The sequence below is a fragment of the Lemur catta genome, chromosome 2 (genome assembly GCF_020740605.2).
Source record: "Lemur catta isolate mLemCat1 chromosome 2, mLemCat1.pri, whole genome shotgun sequence".
In the NCBI taxonomy this organism is placed as follows: domain Eukaryota; kingdom Metazoa; phylum Chordata; class Mammalia; order Primates; family Lemuridae; genus Lemur; species Lemur catta.
This window is the reverse complement of record NC_059129.1, coordinates 77,077,647-77,097,815: the sequence shown is the minus strand read 5'-3', so window position 1 is coordinate 77,097,815 and position 20,169 is coordinate 77,077,647.

Genomic DNA, 20,169 nt, shown 5'->3' with positions numbered 1-20,169 from the left:
ATATATTTTTTGATGAAGTGTTTGTTCATATCTTTTGACTATGTTTAAATTGGGTTGTTGGTCTTCTTTTCTTATTGTTCAGTTTCAAGAATTTTTTGTGTATTTTGGGCAACAGTTCATCACATATGTTTTTTGCAAATATTTTCTCCCATTATGTGACTTGTCTTGTCATTCATTTGATACAATTGGTTTTTGAACGTTGTATTTTTTATTTTGATAGGCAACTGATCTTATATTCTGAAATCTCATAAATCTTATAAAAGAAACAACCCCAAACAGGGAACCATGACCTCCCCAAATGGACAATGAAAGGAACAGTGACTGACCCTAATAAGAGGGCAATATGTGAACTCTCTGACCAAGAATTCAAAATGCCAGTTATAAGGAAACTCAGTGATTTCTAAGATAACACAGAAAAGTAATTCAGAAATTTAATGATGAGATTGATATAATTTTAAAAAATTTGAACAAAATCTTGGAACTGAGAAATGCATTTGCTGAACTGAGAAATTCACTAGAGGCTCTCATCAGGAGAATGGATCAAGCAGATGAAAGAATCAATGAGCTTGAATACAGCCTACTTGAGAATATACAAAGGAGAAAAAGGAATGAAAAGAAACAAAGATCACCTACAAGATAAAGAAAATTACCTCAAAAGACCAAATTTAAGAATTATTGGTATTCAAGAAGAAGTTCAGCAAAAGCAATAAGTAGAAAGCTTTTTCAAAAAAATAATAGAAAAATTTTCAAAACTTAAGAAAGATAAATATCCAGATATAGGAAGGTCAGAGAATGCAAAACAGATTCTACACAAATAATACAACCCCATGGCATATAACAGTCAAACTCTCAAAGGTCAAACACAAAGAAAGAATCCTAAAAGCAGCAAGAGAAAAGAAACAAAAAACATATAAAGAAGTTCTAATTAGTCTGGCAAAAGACTTCTCAATGGAAGCCATATAAGTCAGGAGGGAGTGGGGTTAAATTTTCAAAGTGCTAAAAGAAAAACCTGTGATTCAAGAATATTGTATCCAGCAAAGCTATCTTCCAAATGTGAAAGGGATATGAAGTCTTTCCCAGACAAAGAAAAGCTGAGAGAATTTACTACCACCAGACTCATCGCACAAGAAATGCTAAAGGGAATTCTTCAATCTGAAAGAATAAAACTGAATGTAAAAGGACTCAGTTCTCCAATTAAAAGACATATATTGGCTATATGAAACCAAACCAAACTATATGCCACCTACATGAAACGTACTTCTCCTATAAAGACACACATATACTGAAAGTGAAAGTGTGGAAAAGGCTATTCCATGCAACTGGAAACCAAAAAAGACCAGGAGTAGGTATGTCATATCATATAAAATAGACTGCAAATCAAAGACTGTAAAAGAAGATAAAAAAGGTCAATATTCAATTATAAAGAGGTCAATTCAGCAAGAGGATATGACAATTATGAATATCTATGCACCCAACACTGAAGCTCTTTAATAAATGGTGCTGGGAAAATTGGATAATACTATGTAGAAGAATGAAACTGGACCTTATCTCTCACTATATAAACAAATCAAATCAAAGTTGGTTAAAGACTTAAATGTAAGACCTATAACTATGAAAGTACTAGAATAAAACATTGGAGAAATAGTCCAGGACATTGGTCTGGGAAAAGATTTTTCATGTAATACCTCAAAAGCACAGGTAATCAAAGCAAAAATAAACAAATGGGATTACATAAAGCTAAAAAGCTTCTGCACACCAAAGGAAACAGTCAACAAAGTGAAGAACCAACCGATAGAGAGAAAATATTTGCAAATTATCCAAATCTGACAAAAGATTAATAACTGAAATATATAGGAGCTCAAACATCTCAATAGCAAAAATAATAATAATATAATTTAAAAATGGTCAAAAGATCTGAATAGACATTCCTCAAGAGAAGACATACAAATGGCCGACAGATATATGAAAAAAATGCTCAGTATCACTAATCAGAGAAATACAAATCAAAACAAAAATGAGATATCATCTTGCCTCTGTTAAAATGACTTTTACCAAAAAGATAGGAAATAACAGATGCTGACAAGGAATGCTCATATACTTTTGTTGGGAATCTAAACTATTAATAGTACAACCCCTATGGAAAACAATATGGACGTTCTTCAGAAAACTAAAAATAGAGCTACCATATGATCCAGAAATTCTACTACTGGATATATTTAAAAGAAAGGAAATTAATATATTGAAGAGATATCTACATTCTCATGTTTATTGCAGCATTATTCAAAATAGCCAAAATATGGAATCAACCTAAGTGCTCATCAGTGGGTGCATGGATAAATAAAATGTGGTGTATATACATAATTGAATATTATACACCCATTAAAAAAGAATGAAATTCTGTCATTTGCAGAACATGGATGAAACTGGAGGTCATTATGTCATTATGTTAAGTGAAATAAGCCAAACACAAAAAGACAAATAATCATGTGCTTTCACTAATATTTGGGAGCCAAAAAAGTGGATGTCAGGAAGACAGTGAGTAGATTGGTGGTTACCAGAGGCTGGGAAGGGCAGGGAACAGGGGGTATAAAGAGAGGTATATTAATGGGTATAAATATACAATTTGATAGAAGAAATAAGACATAGTATTTGATAGATCAGTGGGGTGACTATAGTTTTAATCTATTGTGTATTTCCAAATAGCTAGAAGAAAATAATTCAGATGTTTCTAGTGCAAAATAAAGACAAATATTTAAAGTAATGGGTATCCCAATTATACTGATTTGATTTTTATGAATTATGTAAATATGTTAAATGATCATATGTACCCCTAAAATAAAATAGCTTTTATTTTCATTAATTTTCTGTTTTTTCTGGATTTTATTTCCACTCTAATCTTTATTAATTACATTCTTATGCTTACTTTTTATTCTATTTGTCTATCTTTTTCTATCATGAAGTGACTCCAACTTTCTTTTTATGAGTGTTAACATGGTAATTTTTTTTCTATCCTTTTATTTTTAACTTATGTTTACTTTGATATTTATACTAGATTTCATATAGGCAGCCTATAGTTGTCTTTTTCCCTCACAATCTGATAATTTCTGCTTTTTAATTGGAATATTTACATAGTTTAAAATTAATTTGATCACTAATATGTGAGGGCAGAAATCTACCATGTGGTATTTATTTTCTGCTTTTATCATCTGTCGATCTTTTTTTCTCTTTTTTAGCATTCTTTTGATTGAATTGAATATTTTTGTGATTCCATTTTATCCTTTTTGTTGGTTTATTAATGTGTGTGTGTGTGTGTGTGTATGAGTATGTGTGTGTTTGAAGTTGCTTTAAGGTTTATAGCAAACGTTTTAAGCTACACCATCTACCTTCACGTTATATCATTTTACTGAAAGTTTAAAGAACTTAAAACATTATACTTTTTCTTTCTTACTACCTTTGTTCTATTATTGTCATACATTTTAATTCTGCATACCCTGTAAACCCGACAATACATTGCTATTATATTTGCTTTAGAGAGATGTTAATAATAGGAAAAAACAATTTTATGTATACAAACATATTTACCGTTTCTAGGGTTATTCATCCTTTTGTGTATGTCCAGATATCTATTTGGTATCATTTCCTTCTGCCTGAAGAACATACTTTAATTTTTTTTTATGGTGAAAGTCTGCTGGTGATAAATTCTTTTGTATGCTTGAAAAAGGACCTTATTTCACCTTTGTTTTTGAAATGTTTTCACTGGATTTAGATTTCTACTTTGATGGATTTTGTTCATCAGCACTTTAAAGATATTGGTCTTTTGTCTTCTGACTTGCATTCTTTACTGCAGGAACCTGCTGTGATTCTTAACTCTATGCCTCTTTATCTAATGTGTTTTTTTTACTCTTTGGCTGCTTTTATACTTTTCTGCTTATCAGTGCGTTTGAGCAATGTGAAGATGATGTGCCTTGGTGTAGTGTTTTTCATGTTCCTTGTTCTTGAGTTCCATTCAGCCTCTTCGGTTTGGGAGTTTATAATTCTCATCAAATAAGGAAACAAATTTGGCCATTATCTTTTAAAATACTTGTTCTGTTCTACCCCTCATCCCCATCAACATTCACATTACACATATATTAGGGTACTTGGAAGTTTTCTCACAGATCACTGTGGTTCTGTATATTTTTTTCTAATGTTTATTTTCTATGCTTCATTTTGGATAGTTTCATTTGCTTTGTTTTCAAGTGCACTAATCTGCAATGTTAATTCCATCAAGTGTTATTTTCACTATCAGACATTGTAGTTTTGTCTTTTGAAGTTTGGAGACCATCTACCACATGTGAGTTGCTGTTTTATTGATCAGATTTCAAAACTTTTCAGCCAATTTTTCCACAAATTATTTTTGCTCTATCATCTCTGCCTCTCCTTTCCTTTTCTTGTTCAATTTTGTGTATGTCAGAATGCTTATTCCTCATCCACAGTTTATTAAGGCTCTGTTAATATTTTTTCTATCTTTTCATTATTCTGTTTGATTTCTTTTGACCTGTTTTCAAGTTCATAAGTGTTTTTCTCTGTGTCCAATACATAGTTAATTTTATTCAATTACATTTTTATTTCAATGTTATACTTTAATATTTAGGATTTCCATTTTTTCTTACAACTTCATCTTTTCTGAACTTCCCATTTCTTTTCCCATATTTATTTGTTTTCCCTATACTTTCCATTCAAAAGTACTTTTTTTTTTTTTTTTTTGAGACAGAGTGTCACTTTGTTGCCCGGGCTAGAGTGAGTGCCGTGGCATCAGCCTAGCTCACAGCAACCTCAGACTCCTGGGCTTAAGCGATCCTACTGCCTCAGCCTCCCTAGTAGCTGGGACTACAGGCATGAGCCACCATGCCCGGCTAATTTTTTTGTATATATATTTTTTAGTTGGCCAGATAATTTCTTTCTATTTTTAGTAGAGACGGGGTCTCACTCTTGCTCAGGCTGGTCTCGAACTCCTGACCTCGAGCGATCCACCCGCCTCGGCCTCCCAGAGCTAGGATTACAGGCGTGAGCCACCGCGCCCGGCCTCAAAAGTACTTTTCTGATAATTCAACATTAGTATTGTTTTTGAGTCTGTTTATATTGACCAGTTTATTTCTTGACAATATGTCACATTTTTCTGTTTCTTCACTTTTTAAAATAATTTTTGTTTGTACACCAGACATTGTGGATGATGCCCTATAAAGCCTATAAAAATTATTTAGTTTTTTCTAATAGGTTATCATATTACCCATCGATCACTTGGAGCTTTTAGAGGCACGGTTTTTGACTTTGTTTAGGTCAAATTTTTTCGTTTTTGTCTTTAGGCCTGTGGAAAATTTCTTAGTTCTGGAACATATTTCTTACTCCTAAGCCACCTTCTTCTAGAGTTTCAATTTAAATAAATGAACAATATTAATGCAGATGCTCCTCAACTTATGGTGTGGTTATGTTTTGATAAAGCCATAATAAGTTGAAAATGTCATAAGTTAAAAAAGCACTTAATACACCTAACCTACCAAATATCATAGCTTAGCCTAATCTACCTTAAATGTGCTGAGAACTTGTATTATCCTACAGCTGAATCAACATTCAAAATTCAAAGCACATTTTCTACTGAATGCATATTGCTTTTGCACCGTCATAAAGTGGAAAATTGCAAGTCAAACTATCTTATCTTACGTCAGGGACCACCTGTGTGCTGAAATTTGAATTCCAAACTTTGTCTGCTTTGTAGCAGGTAGTAAGATCTCTGCTAAGTTCTTTCAGCCTTCCAGTTCTCATTTTCTTCCTGGTTAACTGTAGTTTCCTTCTCACATGCACAGTTCAACAATCAGCCAAGAAAGGAAGAAAGTGTGTGTGCAGATTTTGGGCTTTCCCCTCTGTGGAGCTTCCTTCTTGAGTTTTATTTTCCCTTCAATTCCCAGCTCCTCTGGCAGCTCAGAAAGGTAAACTTAAGTGCCTTCAGGCCAATAACATTCCATCTCTGCTTAAGTTTATCTTATATTGCACAGACTGAGAAGGATCCTTGGGGATAAATAATCTAAATCTAGCTAGAACACAGCATGGTTCCCTTCTTTCAAATGTAGACTCCTCTCAATTTTCCCTACGTTTTTTTCATCTATACTGCTATTGACAGTTATTTTTCTATTGTATCAAGATTTAATATTGGTATAGGCAGGAGGATTCGTATAATACATGCTACTCCACTATTACTGGATTTAATATTATTACTTACTTATTTTTCTTCTTTTTTTTTCTTTTTCTGAACATTTTGAGTGGGAGGGACTTTACTTATTATTTTTTTTGTGTGTGCTTAGGATGCTATCTGACATAATTGGTGCTCAGTAAATGTGTTCAGTAAATGGCTATGACACTTTTGACTAGGTGCCATAAAACAGGGAATTATGAAGGCCAAAGTCACCTAAGAAGCCTTATGAAAGGGAGAAATTTCCAATAGATTGAGAGGTGTTTTCTTTACTTTGATATTTGACACATAGTGTTTGAGATAAAACAACACCTGGTTGTACATTAGTGCTGACTATGTATTTAATATGTTGAGGAAAGAAATTCACATCTTCAGCAATGCACTTCTATTTCATTTTGTCTATCAAAATACTTGGAATTCTACCTACAGGAAATCAAAATTTCCCCAACAGATGCTAGTAAACAAAATCTGAAGGACCATAGCAATGAAGATGTAGTAATAATTGCATTTTCATGCAGGTAATACTCCTTTTCCTATTTGTATGCAAAAGTGGTAGATTCCAAGCATGTTTAATTCAAATGATCTTTCTTAGATAGTGCTTTCTATGTAAATGGCTGTTACATTTTGTTATCTTCACAGCAAATAGCCCAAACTGAAATGCATAAGCCTTCATGCTGTGGTCCCCAGCATATGGTATTTCACCTAATCTTGTTTTGCTGCTTTTTTTCCCTTCACGTAGTAGCAAGGATTTAATATAAGGCAGAGTTTCCACATGCAAAGAAAAAGATTAATTTTGAGAAAGAGGAATTCAAGGGCTGTTGTGGCTCTAATCAATCATTATTGTCTCCTGCTGATGCCTGAGCCTGAAAAAGAAAGTGGATAATATACAGGACATGATGTGAGACACATTTTCTGTGTCTCTGTTAAGACAGTGAACTACAAAATAAATAATATCAGGGAGAGTTCAGTGTAGTCCCCAGTTAACTGTTTCCAAAGGAAGGAATTAAAACAAAAATAAAGAAAAAAATACTCCTTCTTTTAGAAAACATTTATAAAAAAATATATACCTTTTGAATATGTTACTCTAATCAATTGCTAAAAAAAAAAAACAACCTGTGTGCCAATAAAGATCTGATACAGAATATAGCCACGAATACTGCTTGCTAATATATAATCAATTATGCCTTTCAATACAGAGGCTTTTTCTTTTAGCATATTATAGGGGTACAAATGTTTAGGTTACATATATTGCCTTTGCCCCACCCGAGTCAGAACTTCCAGCGTGTCCATCCCCCAGATGGTGTGCATTGCACCCATTAGGTGTCTATGTACCCATCCACTCCTCCCCGCTCCCACCTGCCTGGCACCCAGTGAATGTTATTACTATATGCGCACTTAAGTGTTGGTCACTTAAGTCAGTTAATACCAATTTGATGGTGAGTATATGTGGTGCTTGTTTTTCCATTCTTGTGATACTTCACTTAATAGCACGGGCTCCAGCTCTATCCAGGGTAATACAAGAGGTGCTAGATCACCATTGTTTCTTATAGCTGAGTAGTACTCCATGGTATACATATACCACATTTTATTAATCCACTTATGTATCGATGGGCACTTGGGTTGTTTCCACATCTTTGCAATTGTGAATTGTGTTGCTATAAACATTCAGAGAACTACAAGTAGAACTACCATTTGATCCAGCAGTCCCATCAGAGTTTTCAGAGAACTCCACTTCCTGCCTTCTTTAAAAGATAGCAGATAAGAGCTAAAGAACATGGTCTGCTTTTGAAGAAATATCTGCTCTCTTGCTACAGTTAGAAGAGATTATTAAAATAAATTTTTCTCACAAGGAGATATGAGAACATAGATGAATCACATATTTAAATGAAAATATTTAAATATTTAAATTTAAAGCTGGTCTGAGAAAAAGACTCTAATTTTAGTAATTCTTATTAACAATCTAGCACTTTTGTTCAATGTATTTTAACTGATATTTGTTAAGTACTAAGTATTGAGCTACGACCTCACTGGTTATAAAGATAAATAAAACACAGTTCCTCACCTCAGGTTAGATGCTCCACTGGCTAGCCTATAAGCCAGATTAAGTGTCATAAAAAATATATTTACTATAATGCTATGTATATTTTAAGGAGAAAGAGCTCCAATCCAGTTAGGAAATTGGAACAAACTTGATGAAGGATTTAGCATTTGGGATGAAATTTGAAGATATACTAGATTTAGTTTATGTGAAGAGAAGAGGAAGATCCAAGTCACAAAAGCAGGAGATGGGTGGGTATTGACAAAGAAAAAAATTATTCAATGACACTTATTAAAGCACAGTAAAGTAGACTTTATTAAGGACCATTGCAATAGGTATAGGGACCACTGCAATGAGATTTTAATCCAGCATGGGCAAATGGAATTTATGTACAGGGGGCAGGGTAGGAGTCAATGGATAGAAAGTTACTAAGAAGAAACATCAGGGATAAGATTTATGGCTAACCTGACCTAACAGGATTCTTGCTGAAGACAGGCCAGGATGAGCAGCTATGGGGGAAGTGGGGAGGATGAGGAACTTGATCAGATATCAAGAGTGATCAGATATCAAGAGTGATCAGATATCAAGAGTGAAGGGTGAACTGACATAGTAGGCTTCTTGCTGAAACTGAATTTTACAAGGAAATACAGAGATAAGCCTAGAAGATTCAGGGAATCTGACTAAAACTTGGTCAAGCAAAGAATCTTTGTCAGTGTATTCAGAGAAAAACAAGTAAAGTGGTCCATGCAAAGAAGCAAGAGACTGAGTTAGGTGAAGCTTCCACTGAGGTTTTAGTTCTTACTATCACTTGTCTCAAAATTGCACAATGTTCTGTCCATCAAACAGATCCATTTCTTCAATACATGAACTAGGAATATGAAATTAAGTGAAGATTTCAGTGGATAGGTGGGGAAGAGTGTCCACATTACAAAAGTCAGAGAATTAATCAGATTCCCTAATAGACAATTCTGGGTTTTCCATCATGCTTCATCTCTATCAGTTACCACCACCTCATTTTTCCCACTCTCTGTATCACCCCAATCCACTCCTGGATCAAGTTTCCTGTAGGCCCTTTATAACAGGTTTTCTGTTTAAATTTCCTTAGGCTACGCTAAACCTTCAGGTTCCACTATGCTCAGGCTGGCACGACCGTCACAGATAGGGAGAGTAGAGCATAGAAACTTTGCTTAATGGAACCAGGGTGGCTCAGTTTGTTTATTATGTGTGGTGATTTGCTTATTTGAGTAATCTTCCTTACAAAAGATTGATCAATTTTTCCTATTCTACTCATCTTTTAATTTTGGCTTTAGGGCATGTGGTAGTTTAGGAGTTGTATATACCCCTGAAATATGTATCCAAATGTGTCTAATTATTTGTTATGAAATTAAATAAATTATATAGTATGATGTTCTTTAAGAAAACAACATGACATGTTATGTCCTATATCAGGGGATATATTTACTTCTCAATTTAAGAGCCATTAGGGATTCTGAGGGTTATTGGTATCATGCTATTGGACTTGAACATCATCAACAAAGGCCACAATGTGATAAGCCAACATTTGTTTAGAATATTCATCCATTACTAAGTAGTACTTTCTTCCCTTCCATCAATTTGTTCCAAACTACAGCATAAAATGTCACATTATTGATGTGGCATTATCAAGTTTCATAATGATTGACCTGATGTCACATTGTTTTGTAACACAACTGGTGAGTATCAATCAAAGACACTTACAGAAACCTGTTATAAACATAGAAAACAATTTGTGCCAGCAAAGAACCATCTGGTACACTATTTGCTTTAAAGATGAACCTTGTGATTATTTAAAAATCATTGAAATTGAGATGTGAATTTTTGCTATATTAAAGCTTTACTTGATCTTTGAAATTTTCAACTTTTTTTTTTAATCTCAAAATATTAAGGAGGTACAAATGCTTTTGGTACATGGATAGCTTTTATAATGCTTTAGTCAGGGCTGTAAGTGTGCCCATCAGTGGAATAGTGTACCTGTTAGGTAAGTTTTTACTCCTCCCCTCAACCCCTCCCCCTTCTTGATTTCCAATGATTTTTACTTCTTTCTGTGTCCATCAGTTAGTTCCAAATGATTAGAGTACATGTGGTGTTTGTTTTTCCATTCTTGAGATACTTCACTTAGGATAATGGTCTCTAGTTCCATTCAAATTGCTGCAAAAGACATTGATTCATTTCTTTTTAAAGCTGAGTAATATTCCATTGTATGTGTGTGAGAGGGTATGTGTGAAAATAAATACATATATCACATTTTGTTAATCCATTCATGAATGGATGAGCACTTGGGTTGATTCCACATCTTTGCAGTTGTGAATTGTGCTGCAGTAAACATTCACATGATGAGTCTTTTTGATAAAATGACTTCTTTTCCTTTGGGTAAATACCCAGTAGTGGGACTGCTGGATTGAATGGTTGGTCTACTTTTAGTTCTTTAAGGAATCTCCATACTGTTTTCCATAGAGGTTGTACTAATTTGCAGTCCCACCAACAGTGTAGAAATATTCCTTCCTCTCTGCATCCACACCAGCATCTATTGTTTTTGAACTTTTTAATGAAAGCCATTCTAACTGGGGTAAGGTGATATCTCATTGTGGTTTTAATTTGCATTTCCCTAATGATTAGTGTTGTTGAACATTTTTTCATATGTTTATTGGCCATTTGTCAATCGTTTGAAAAGCTTCTCTTCATTTCTTTTGCCCACTTTTTAATGGAGTTGCTTGTTTTATTCCTTGCTGATTTGCTTGAGTTCTTTGTAGATTCTGGTTATTATCCCTTTCTCAGATGTACAGCTTGTGAATGTTTTCTCTCATTCTGTACTGTAGGTTGTCTATTTGCTCTGTTGGTTATTTCCTTAGCTGTGCAGAAACTTTTTAATTTAGTCAAATCCTTTTTTTTTTCTGCTCTAATTACTCTTGGGGTCTTAGTCATAAATTCTTTGCCTTAGCCTATATCTGGAAGAGTTTTTCCTACATTTAGGGAGACTGTGGAGCAGGGGAAGGGGGAAAAGAGGAAAAAGCATTTTTTTTTAATGAGAATGAGAGAGAGAGACAAAGAGGTGGGGGAGAGAGAGGTGGGAAGTATATCGGGGAGAGGTGGAGAGAGAGATTGAGAAACAGAGTCACAGAGAGATCCTGTGGCTAAACTATAAAAATGGAGGAAAAGCCAGAAAAAGTAAAGAAAGTGTTGCTATTGATGCTGTAAGAATCAAGCCAAGTTTCATGGAATGCCCAACAGTCATCTAGGCTCTGAAGCATGACCTCTGTTCTGCTGCCACTGCTTTCTGCCTGAGGTGTCATGGAGCTTCTACCTGAAGCCTCTTCTGTGATTAGTAAACACTGCTATTTCTGCTGCTACCACTTCACTTACCTTTATATGTCTCAGTCTTTTAAGTAAGTTCCTTGGGTTTTTGAAGAGAAAGCAAGGAGAGCAGTGGGTAAGGCTTAGGGTGAGTGTGAGAGAAGGTGAAATGTGAACTGTAGCCTCCTTACCCTTCCTCTACTAGACAAGAGGGAGTACTTTGTCAGAATGGTTTGGCTGCAAGAAAATATCTGACTATATTCATTAAAATACCATGGATGACTTCCCTTTTATCTCTGTGTTGTTTTTCATTTTCTTAACCATTCCCTTGTTAAAGTCCTTCTGCTTCTGTAGATACAGACCCCTTGATGTTTCCTTTTGCCTAACTGTACCTTCCTGTACCCTAAAAATAGGTATCCCCAGGCTCAGTTTTGTGTTCTCTTTGCTTTCTTTCTTTCTGTAATCTCATCAACTTTATGACTTCAATAATAACTCCTATGCAGATGTCTAAAAGCTTTTACTCAAGCCTTGCGCATAATCCTTTATACATAAATGAATGTTCATGATTTCTAACTTTCCAGCTTTCATTATGTAGGATTTACCCTGAATAAAAAGCAGCATGTTAATAGTTATATAATGACCAATAGAAATAGCAAATCACAATTTTAGCTGCTTGACCATAGCTAGTTTAGAATCTTTTTTCCTCCTTTTTTAGATTACTTATTTCTCTGGACAGATAGGATTTTAATACTTAAAATTCTTCTAAATCTGCTCTCTCCTACATCTGTCCTAAAAGTCAGAAGTAGAAAACATTCAAGACATTACATATTCTGTGGCCATTGGCAGAATTGTTTCCTACAGTAAATGCATTTTAGCACTTATTTTATCATTTTAGAAGTACACTTAGGAAATGGGACTCTTCACCTTAATTTTCCAGCTTTTTGCTATATATGCAAGCTTTAGCAAATGCTTTATAATGTCTCTCTAATTGTCTCATCAAAGGTTTGTGTGACAAGTTTGATTTAAAAATTATAATACTATGCATAACATAGAACAAATGACATTGAAGAGTATTTAGCCCAATTCCAATCATTTTACAGAGACGAAAACAGTACAAGACAAAACCTGGAACCCTCAGAGGTGAATAGGTATGTTCAAGATTACACAACGGGTAACCATAGCTATTGGGCCAGAATCTCAGAAATCTGAACCCCAGACACCTACTTATATGATTATAACACACATACTTTTTAAGTGTCTTCCCAAAGATTTTTCTCAGTATCAGTGCCTCCCCTCTACCTGAATCTAATATTCTCAACTATTCTCCAAGAGTTCTTTGAAGGAGAAAGGGTGAGCTAGAACAAAATAGGGAAAGATGGGAGGCTTGACAAGATTTACACCCAGGTTTAAGAGCTCCAGGAGAGCTCCTTCTGTTGAGTGTTATCTTTAGTACTCTCTTCTCCTATAAATATGGTTGTATTTGAAGCCACTATATTACCTTTATTTTTGCATTTTTCCATAATGATACATGTAAAAGTATGTTTTTTTAATATTTAAAAAAGTTTACACAAATCATTTCACTATATTTATTACCTGGCTTTATATTTACATAATTTGTCAAATTTTAACTTTGAAAACTACTGTTATTCTCTTTTTATCATCATGTGATTAGGGTCATTTTGCAGCTAATTCAGTTAATGCATTTAGACATGCTGTCTGGATCATTTCTATGTGTTTGCATACTTTAAATATGTTTTTTAATTGCTTTTTTTTCTTTTCAAGTGCTTTATTGCTTTAAATCATTCCAGACACTTATTAAAAGTTTATATTTTATCTCTTCCTACTTCAGTCATCATTAATTACATGTTCCTTTTCATATATCAACTGACCTACTTTCCTTGAGGCACTTCTTTTTTTTTTTTTTTTTGAGACAGAGTGTCGCGTTGTTGCCCGGGCTAGAGTGAGTGCCGTGGCGTCAGCCTCGCTCACAGCAACCTCAAACTCCTGGGCTCAAGCAATCCTCCTGCCTCAGCCTCCTGAGTGGCTAGGACTACAGGCATGCGCCACCATGCCCGGCTAATTTTTTCTGTATATATTTTTTAGTTGGCCAGATAATTTGTTTCTATTTTTAGTAGAGACAGGGTCTCACTCTTGCTGAGGCTGGTCTCGAAATCCTGACCTCGAGCAATCCACCCACCTCGGCCTCTCAGAGTGCCAGGATTACAGGCGTGAGCCACCGCGCCTGGCCCAAGGCACTTCTTTTAAAAGACCCTGACACAATTTCATCCACACATCTTATATTAAAATTGGCCTCACAGATTTTAAGAGGCAATGTATCCCAAGCAAACCCCCTCTTAGGATGTTTTCCTCCTTTTCTGTACACTTGAAACACTTGTTTTATTTTTTTTTTAATATGACAGATGTCATGTCTTTTTCCATGTTTACTCAGTAGAAAAGCTGAAATACTGAAAACAATCCTCTAAAGTTCCTTTAGTTCAGGCTTTTGATTAATAGGCAGCACTGGTCCTACACCATAGAAATTTTTTAAAAATAATCACATCCCGTCTAACTTCTGACCTGTAGGAAAGCCAAGCTTCTCAGACACTATGTCCATCTGAAGAGCTGCAGTCCCATGTAGCCCTTTTATTCTCTGACAACAAGCAATGACTCCCAACTCTTGTCCTGTTGGAAGGACTCAGTCTGGTTCTCACAATGACTGTTAATGACCCTATAGTTCTGTGTGAGCAGATCTCTATGTTAACTCTTCCTGACTTTTCTGTTTGCAAGATCCTGAGAAAAGCATGGAGGAAGAGGGCATTTATAGTATCCCTCCCTTCAAGAGCTTTACTAGTAGGTACAAATGGAGATGTACTTTGCTGTTTTCCCTTGTACCATTAGAAGAGGGTTTCACCTTTTCCTCACCTTGATATCTTTGCAGATATTGATTTTTAGCTTAAATGATCTTGTCTTTTTTCTTTTAGGCTCTAAAGGATACTTAATTGGATTAATGAATGACTTCTGGGTTCTTTCCCTGGAATGTTGTAGCAAGATTGAGTTCTCCCGTATACCCTACTTGCTTTCAATTGGTAGGATATTTAGGGAAACAAGAGGTTTTTATGTGTGTATAGTAATAATGATTTTCTATTATCCTAAAAGACTGAGGAACTTTATTATGGTTAATTACTATTGTCATAGTCAGAACTATAAATTGTGCTTCCCTAGGCACTATTCAAAACATTCACCTTAATTTTCAAGTTACATTCAAATATCTTGACATCTAAGATTGCTGGAGACCCACTTAATGTCTTGTAATTTATCTTAGGATATTCACTAAATTACATCTTAATCTTTCCATTCCTCCATAATTCCATCTTACAACCTCTCACAGTTCAGATGTGACCTAGTTTGACCACAAAGAAATTTTCAGTGCTGAAGCTTGTGATGAAATCATTTAAAATCCTACATCAATTTTCTGTTCAAAAATATTCTGCTATGTTGTAAGAGATGTATTCCCTGTACTTGAAGCATATTGTATTTGAATCCATTGTCAGCAATAGACAAGTTGACAGACAAACAATTCTCTGGTTGTAGAAAATTAAACTAGCTGGTGCAAAAAAGATCCTATTGAAAAAGAAATCATTTTCTTATTGGGTAATAATGTATCCTAGGAAGGATGGTGGACTAGAAGGGAATTATCCTTTTAGTGCCAATTCTCTAGTAGAGAGTCTTTTATTTCTTTGGTTTTTGGTTGTTCTATTTCTGTACTAGAGAGGAAAAAAAAATGAGTCTTCAGAGCCGTTATGGAGAACAAGCAAAAAGAAAGTAAGTTAGTCAGTGAGTCAATCCATTACTGAATCCCTACTGTGTTCTAGGCAATGTAGTTTGCCCCCTGACCTAGCCTCAACAGATAGGAAAAATGTAATGGCGGATTTTAATGCTGAGTGAAACAGAAGATAAAAGGCAAACCACTGGGAATAGATTCAGAATTCAATTTACAAGTAGATTAATAATGGAATATTCTAATCAGGATATATAAGATTATATTTTAAAGCTGATAATAAAAATGTTAAGTATTAGTAAGAAAGTAGCCAATTTTATTAAACTATTTTTTTAAAAATTGAAAGCTTGCTTATAAAAAATTCTTCACTTGCATGACTGTAGTATGTTTAATAATTTTGATTTTAAAAGTGTCAGATTAAAAAAAATCTAGCTTTCTTAGTAATACTTGAATTGTTTTATTGTAATATAACATCATCATCTGAGGATGGTTTGCCTCTATGGCCAGATCAGTGGTTATTTTTACAATTAAGAAGTGAAAAAATTATTTTCAGAAAGTTGAAATGATAAAGTATAGGATTACTGAAATTTTTGCATACTTAAACTCCCTCTCTTTCTGGTTAAGCAGAGAGCAGTTGAACAGTTAGTATCAGAACCCTCCTTCTTTCTTGATCTATTTTAGAAATGCATATAATTCTCACCATTCACACTATATGGATTGAGTTGATTTCTGTTAATGGTTATGTAGATGAGTACTTCCCCATCATGAACCCATGGAATGAAACAACTTGTATGGCATGTTGGGGTATGAGAATGTCATGACTACAGGTCAAAAGCACAGGGTCTTTAGGCCTTCAGGCCAATCCCGAATACCTCAAAGGGCTGAGGGAATCAACGTATTGTCACACAGGTGATCTCTACCATATGAGTAGCAAAAAACTCTTACCTAGATCATGCCATACATTAGCAAAGCTAAATTTATTTAGCTAAAATCAGGACTATATATCTTACATAATAATTAAAGAGTGAATTTTCTTGCTGCCAAATTATGACATAGTTTTTAAATAGACAAACTGCTCCCCTGGAAAGTTGAAAAGTGGCATAGATTATCCAATTGCTCTCAGGCGTATCTTAATCCCGTTTTGAGGAACTGCTTGGTAAAATACTTTTAATGACTTGAATATTTGGCCAGTAGCACCATAATAGAGTTGACAAAGAATCTAGATTTGATGTTTTGTTTTATTGGGTAGAAGTGTTACAAGGGGAATTTGGCTTGTGGTTCCTTAGGAAAAATTATTCTTGTATCATTTTTATTAGACATTGACTTCCAAAAATATAACACAAAAAGCAGAAAAAAACTATACTAGAAGCAATTTTTTTTTAGAAACAGATGGCATCTCTAGGGGTGATCTAGTACTAATTTAGGGGAAAATATTTTCATATTCATATTTTAAATGGGAAGAAATTACTTCTAAAGGTAACATGATAGCCTGGTACATATTAATACTAATGACTCAGACTGTTCTCTAAAAGAGGCTTGCTAAGTGTTTGTGTGAACAAATCCAATCACAGAGAAATACACAAATATGCCTTTGTCTTATTAGCTAAAATAACCAAATGTCACAAATCCTGGTGCCTGAAAAGTTACTTCTATGAACCTAGTGGTTATAGCTGGCTATTAGTAAACCTTGGGAGGTGGTAAAGAGAAGCCAGGAAGAGGGAGAAAAAAAGAAACAGAAAGCTTTGAGGTTTTGGTTGTCCTTAATTTTAACCCAATCAATAATTCTAATAATAAGTGATTTCAGTATAAACTATTTCAGATTGGAATTAGACACGCTGTGTACTTTAAAAAAAGCTTTGATGACATAGGGGTTCTGCTTAACTAATGGAAACAATAATTTAATCACAAAATAATGAAAGGCAGGTCATTTTATATTCAGAGAACCTCATGTATAGCAATGAAAGAGAATGTAAATTTTGTTGTGTGTGTTTAACAAGCATGTTGCTGATTGGTTCTATTATTTACATTAAAAAGCAAAGCTAGCAATTAAACCTTCTTGCCTCCAGAGAGCTTTACGGGCATCAAGTGAATTCATAATTGATCTGATTTTACATAAGGAGATCTTGCCCATAGGATTAAAAAAGTGCTCTTGTCATATGTTTCCTTTCAAGTAAACATAGAAAATATATTCAATCCAGTGAGAACAGGAGGGCTAAATTATCATGTGGTTACCAATTTCATGTTTATCATGGCTTTTAAGTGTTACTACACAGTGTAGTGAAGCAAGAATAGTGTTTGTGTCAGAGAACTTCATGTAAGGCATTAATTTTGTCCCTTTTTGACTTTGTCTTCAATTAGGATGGCTGGCTGAGTACGTATTCTACATCCCCCACTGATCTCAATAGCCTGAAATTACAGAAAGTATATTAAAAGCATCTGTATGCTGGAAGACAAAATGTAAGAAGAATTCTTGGCAAAAAAATATTAAGTGGGATTAGACAGATGGACAAAAATGTTAAAAATTAAGCTCCCCAAAAGACATATATGATGCTGGACTAGGGTATATCTCTGAGTTTATTCCAAACTCAGAAGTAATAGAAGTAATGAGTAGGGGGAAATCAAGAGCAAAAATTGAGAAGTTAAAGGTGAAACTATATCTAGGCTTCAACTCTTGCATACTACACCTTCCCTCTCTTTTGCCAACCAGCAGATAGCAGAAACTTTGAGCCCATGTTAAGGCAGAGAAGATAGGAGCTAGAACTTGAAATGCAGAACAGCAGCCAAGGCAATTTACAATCTTCAGGAAGCAAACAGAACCCACAAAACCAGAAAACAAATTAATTATGTATCTTTCCTTGCACACATCTCATACCACTGGCGCTATCAAAGAAAAAACGATCTGACATTCATAATTTACATCCCCAGACAGACAAATAAATAGGAATTATGAGATACAAAGATTAGAAGAAAATAAAGAATTACCAGGCTCTGAGAAAAATCGATTTATGAAAAGCAGGCAACAAACCCAGCAATAAATCTATAACCTGAGGAAATGGAGAAAAGTAAGCAGAAAAAGTTTTAAAATAAGTGTGATTAATATGGTTAGAAATATTATATCACACTCACAAGAGATTAGGAAACAGGTGACATTAGAACTAATCTTCAAAATATGAAAATTTAAGAGATGAATAAAAAGAAAAATATACTTAAGGAATGAATATATTAGTTGGAAGAGCAAGTGTAATGATTGTCCCAGGTCAAAATAAGGAAGGAGATTTCTATTAAAAAAAGAGACATAGTTAATATAATAAAATATTTCTAAACTATCTAAAAGAAGTCCCACCAATGAATAACAAGTGATATGTAAGTGGTATATAAGGTGTATAATTTGGTGGTGGTTGTGGTGAGGTATTGGAAGAATAGGAAAAATAGAAAACAATATCTCAGAGCTAAAGTAATCCTAAAACCTTGAATTGAAGATTCAAAGAGATAAATAAAATAAGCGTAAAAGTAAAATACATAAACTCATCACAGTATGTGATGAGCACTATGAAGATAAAGAAGACAAAACTGAGAAGTGGAAAAATGTTAACTGGAAAAAGACTAGAACCACAGTACTATTTCAGCAACGTTGTATGATGGAAGACATTTCATTAATATTTCCAATATTCTGACAGAAAATAAACTTGAATAATAGAACCCCCAAACAATGATGTTTATCCTTAAGTAAGAACTGAGAAAATTTATGACCATTTTTTTTTTTTTTTAATGTACTCATGAAAAGATACAGTCCAGCCAAATGAGAAAAAAGAATTAAAAAATGGGTATACAGATATTAGTCGGTTTTTGGCCATTTGTAAAAATGATGAATTTCAATAAGTATATTATTAAAAAACTATGACTCCTCACTGGAATAAAAATATATGTGTATATAAAATATAAAACAAATAATTACTATATACTATATAAAGTATATAGTAAATAATTTACTATATAAAGTATTATTATATATTACTATATAAAGTATTATTTTACTATATAAAACAAATAGTTATATGTTTTATATTTTATATATTACCAAAGAAAAAATAATCTAACAAATAAGATGTGATCAGTGTAAGAAAGAAAAAAAAAAAGAAATGGAGAGTAGAAAATATAAAATAAGATAGAAGAAGTGTGTGTCTCTAGTTTAAGATTGCAATAAAGAGAATAAATAAAGACCAAAAATCAATAGTACAGTCACATCAGTGTATTTATTTTACTATTAAATGTCTCAAACCTCAGATTGTTAAACTAAAAAATTCAATCATATACTGTGAACAGAGAAACTGAAAAATAAAGACTAGAAAAAGACATATTTAGCCAATATTTTAAATTATAATAAAATGTGCCAAAGGCTGAAAAATTATTATTACATTGTATAAGTCAAAATGGATTGAACACAAAAATATTAAGTGAAACAAAAGAATATTTCATATTGATAAAAGTCTACAGCAAAAAGAAGTTATAACAATCATGAAACTTTATGCAACTAACCACATAACTTGGAAATATATAAACTAAAAACTTTAAGAAATACAAAAATAATTTGATAAAACTCTTAAAACTTTTAATGAACTTCTCTTAAAGACAGTTGGCACAATTAAACTTTATATAAATATAAATATACACATATATACATGTATACACACAGACACATAATTTTGTTTCCAGTAGAGAATATTTGCCATTTTACATTATCCTAAGTGAAGTATAACAAGAATGGAAAAACAAATGCCACATGTACTCTCTAATAAT